Below are 5,000 nucleotides of genomic sequence, written 5' to 3'. Positions count from 1 at the left end.
GGCCCCCCCTCCCCGCGCAAAAGCATGATTTTTATACTATATTTTTTTCAACTGTAGAAAAAAGTCAAACATTTCTGTGCAGCCTGTGTCCCGAGTGAAACCTATGTCAACAGTGCAGTGGTGTTACTGGAGGTGGGTGGCGGTGGTACTGGAGAGGGGTGGCGGTCCTGGAGGTGGGTGGTGGTACTGGAGGGGGGTGGCGCTGGTACAGGAGGGGGATGTTAGTCCTGTAGAGGGGTAGCGGTGGTACTGGAGGTGGTGGCGGTGGTACTGCAGGTATCATATCATAGTTGAATAAAGCTGGCTCTGTCATCCTGGAGTGAAAAGCGGATGAAGACATTATAAGAGGGAGTACTGTGATCTCTGTGAAAGTTGATAAATACCTGTAAGTTTTTCACTTACAAATTAGTTAGCATGCATGGCCGCTATAGATTCTTCTATGAATCTATCCATGGCCCCCACCCTCTATTCAGGCGTCAGGCCCATTTTCGGATGCTGGATGCCTGAAATACAGCGGCGGGGTGGTATGTTTTTGAAGCACCTGATTGGACACATAGGATCTACTAGGCTTCAAAAATGGTGAAGTCTGAGCACAAAGAATTGCACTCAGAGTACATCCAGGGGTGTTTTTAAAAGTGAATGAATATTCCCTTTTTTTTAACACTGAACTGACAATCATGAAGTGCGGGTCTGCTACGGAATTGAGGGGCAGAGTGGTGGCATTTGATGGGCACAGTGGCGGCATTTGATGGGCACAGTGTTGGCACTTGAGACACAGTGGTAGCATTTGTTGGGGCACAGTGGTAGCATTTGATGGGGCACAGTGGGGGCATTTGATGGGCACAGTGGGGGCATTTGATGGGCACAGTGGGGGCATTTGATGGACACAGTGGCTACATTTGATGGCACAGTGGCGTTATTTGATGAGGCACAGTGGCGGTTTTTGAGGAGGCACAGTGGCGGCATTTGATGGGCCACAGTGGCGGCATTTGATGGGCCACAGTGGCGGCATTTGATGGGCCACAGTGGGGGCATTGGATTGGGCACAGTGGTTGCTTTTGATGGTTGCTATTCATGGCACAGTGGCTGTATTTGATGGGCACAGTGGCTGCAATTGATGTTTGTTTTTTTCTGTATCTTTCTGAATTTTTCAATTTGTTTGCTCCCCCAATAAAAAAAAAAATAATAATTTCAGCTTCAGCCTAGACTGGGACATCTATGTCACATTTGCCTTGTTTGCTTCGAACTTTCCACCCACAGATGGTTCTTGCTTGAATTACTTTTTAAATGTTATGTAAAAAAACAAACTAATTCTATCTTTGTGGAAGATGCCAATTGTTCAGCTGTAGGGGAGAAGGAGTCTAATTAGCGCATGTTAGCCTTTAGGCACAAGCATTTGTATGTCTCATTCTCTTTATTTATTTGAAATATATTTTTTAAATTGTGTATATTTTTATTGCAATGCAAAGTAACTCTTTGAAAATCGATAAAAGAAAATATGTAATTCGATATCCATATATATTGACAGAAGAATACAGCAAGCAAAGTTTGTTTTAGAAACATTTTATTATTGAAAAATGTCTATTAGAAATATCAGCTTACCTCAATTTTTTTTTTTTTTTTTTAAATCCCAAATTATTTTGTACAAGAGATCTCAATTTTTTTTTTTAATTATTGCTAATTAATCAAATTAATGTATGATTTAAATAAAATTTTAAAATTATCTATTCGATGATTTGATTTTAGCGCAAGATAATAGTCCAGCAGCTGTTAGCAAGGTACCCTGCACGAGACATTGACCGTGCCTTCCCAGTGAATCCAACGGTTACTTCATCGAGTGTTGCCTCATCCACATCAGAAAATCAAGAAACGAACGATGACAGAATAGGCAACATAGACTGGTGTCAGTGTCAATGCTGTATACCAATGGCTACCCAGGTGGAATCAGTTTGTTGCCGGGAAACAGCCGAGGTAGATGGATGTATACCAGAGGGAAGGAAATGCATAACAGAGGCAGATATTTTTACGTCTCAAATCGCAACAGAGGAACACGTCAGACTCATGTTTACCATGTTGTATTTAGAGGAACGTCCTGTTGTCGATGCCGACAACAATAGGTCAGTGAATTTGTTAATATTATTACATGAGACTACCCATCCTTTTAAATTAATTTTTTTCTAAATTAAAAGTTCTCTTAAAGTTATCTGTTTGTTTTAAATCCAAAAAATGTTTTATTTCAGGAGATTACGCAAAACAGCGTATCGTGCTTTTATTGCATGGATCTACGGTTTTTTAGGGAAGGGGAATCGTAGGGTCATCCCATCATGTGCAGTAAAAGTAGTGCGTCAGACCTTTCCAGATCCAAATGGGAGTTATGTTGGATTTCTTTACTCCGAGGACTACGACGCATCGGAAATGGCGTTTCACTAAATTACTTTTTTCAGTTTTCACAGTTGACCTTTTTTTTCATTTTTTGATTCTATATATTATTAATGTTAGCAGTTTATTTGATTTTGTAATGTTTTTAATAAAATTTTTAAATAAAAAAATTAAATTTATGAGAATGAGTTATTTGTATTATTTCTAAGAGGATCAAAGTTATTAATTAATTCAATGTGTACGATAAGAGTATGCACTACCTAAAACAACAGATGCAACAAACTTAGCAATATATAAAAAATTTTAATACAATTCGGTGAATAAAAGATAGGACAACAGACCATAACAAGTCAACATGAAACAATCAAACACATTTGCAATTTTAAAGTTTTGTAGTGCCTTGGAAAGTGCCGTATATAGCAATGTCAATTCAATCGTTTAGATATGACACACTTATCAAGTTCATTTTACACCTGTTGGAAAGCGTGTCATATGCTCAAGCACCGCCGCACTTGTTTCCGGCCTCTCAACAGGCGCTATGTTTTTGGGCATCAGAAGATTTTTTGATGTCCAAGAACAATGTATTGTGCCCTCGATGATCGAAATCATGTTTGCAAGCATTTCAAAAGTGTGGTCAGTGTTCATCTTTTGAAATACATTGCGAACAATCCATTTTTTACGACCACGTGGAAATTCCAGGTTTTTCCTTTCCACCAAAATCTCATCACCACTTGCATCCTTTTTTTTTGTCAGAGCCGGTTTACGTATCACATTGTGATTGTGGCATAATGCCGCCAATTTAGTTCTTGCATCCATTGAATCCATTTTAAAATGGATTCTTTTGGGCCTATACTTTAGAATCATGCTGTGATACGTTTCGATGACCCCAGTCTGACAAAAAAAAGTGAGATGTTTCATGTCCTTTGCCAACTGAGGGTCCAAAACAATTGAGGATAATGCGTGAAATGCAGGGGTGTGTATGGTTAGCCAAGGAACAGTCGGAGAATGCACATCGATCTCATCATGTTGGCATTTGTGCTCTGTATCTCCAATTTTCCATACATGTACATTTACTACATGATGTAGTAGAGATTCCCACAGAAGTTTAAAACGTTCCTCGCTTCCATTACAATCTCGACTACACCAATAGAAATGTGTCAATATGGCTCGAATCCACGGCTGAATTGGTCGATACATTTTTTTTTTGGAAATTTGCATAAGTTTACGTTTTAAATTTTTCACATAATGCCAGATGTCGAATTGATGATTAATATTTTGGTACTTTTCGGTTGTTAATAATTTTCGAATACCGGTGTGTCGATCTGTTCCAACGAATTGAATATCTAATTTTTGTTCTATTAGCCGATCTAAACATTTAGTAAAACCAAATTTTTCCATAGCAACTGATGAAGTTGTTTGAGATACCTGCACCAACTCATAATCCACAATTTTTTTGCTAAAGAGATCCATGAAAGTGTATGTAGAGTATTTTGCGGAAAAACCAGGACTATCGCACTGACCATCACCCACAAGACACAATGGTTTTTTTGCCAATTCATTCATTACATTTGCATGGTCTTCTTGCCAACAGTAATCAATCGTTTTGAAAATATAATTACATTGTGCCAAATTATATGAGGATTTGCCAAAGATTTCGATACCACAAAAATCAAATATTTCTCGGATTTTTGTGTAACTTCCACCGCTTAAACAAATAGATCCTGCTAGCAAAATATTCCCAGCAGGATAACTTTTTATTTTCGGTTGGCTTTCCCACAGCTTTAATCTATGGCTAGCAGAACATGTGGAAAAGACCAACAACATTGTTCCAATTGTAGTTTTTTCAATTTTTACAATGCGCGATAAACAATCATGATTTGGACACCTCATTTTATACAATAACAGATCCAGTTTGCTTTCAAATATAATGAATTTTTTCTCTTTGACCAAATTTAATGGATAAGGAAGAGTGTTATCGGGCTCGATTTCGTCTAGACTGTCACATAAACTCAGGTCAGCTTTTAGTGGTGTGTCACAATCTGATAAGTGAAAACTAGGGTCATCATAATAGTTTAATCTACGTTTTGGTCTGTTTTGAGGACTCTCATCGTCAGAAATTAAACGAGACCTCTTGTTAGTGGAGTCTACAAAAGGTGTGACACTAGTAGAGGGAGAAAATACAATAGAATTATCTGGTTCTAATGGACGTACATCATGTATGGGTGTTGAACCCTCTAAAGGTATGGGCAAAGCCTCTTCCGACATGCAATAGGAATGATCCAAACTTGACACTCTTTCACTGGCTAGTTTGATGTAACTTTCTTCAGATTGTGAAAAATTAAAGTCAACAGTGTCAGTCTGTGTGCCTGCATCATTCTTTTGCACTTTGGGAAGGTGACATTTGCAGATTGTTGGCGTCTCAGTTGTTGAAGTTGAAGGGTCTTGGATGCAAAACGATTTTTGTTTGATTCTGTCCAGTTTTGTTTGCCATCTGTTAGGTGTTGATGATGCTGTGTCCTCCAAAATAAAAATTGTCGGCACAGCGTCAATTTTAAGTTTTCGACGATTGCCTTCACCGGTGAAAGAATCTGTACTGAAATGTTCAGAACACATCCTGTACT

At 38.5% G+C, this 5,000-nt stretch overlaps 1 long non-coding RNA gene across 1 annotated transcript in view; it reads left to right on the top strand.

Moving 5' to 3' along the window:
* The window catches only part of LOC143974820 (uncharacterized), a 3,749-nt gene extending 1,191 nt beyond the window's left edge, over nt 1–2,558 (top strand). The window contains exons 3-4 of the long non-coding RNA XR_013272281.1: nt 1,747–2,117; nt 2,241–2,558. This is a non-coding gene — a long non-coding RNA (uncharacterized LOC143974820). The remainder of the gene's footprint in view (nt 1–1,746; nt 2,118–2,240) is intronic.
* The last annotated feature ends 2,442 nt before the right edge of the window (nt 2,559–5,000 follow it).

The sequence above is a fragment of the Lithobates pipiens genome, unplaced genomic scaffold (assembly GCF_037356315.1).
Source record: "Lithobates pipiens isolate NorthernLeopardFrog02 unplaced genomic scaffold, aLitPip1_a1.2 Scaffold_13, whole genome shotgun sequence".
Classification (NCBI taxonomy): Eukaryota; Metazoa; Chordata; class Amphibia; order Anura; family Ranidae; genus Lithobates; species Lithobates pipiens.
Note: the sequence above shows the minus strand (reverse complement) of the source record. Positions and strands in the feature narration are given on the sequence as shown.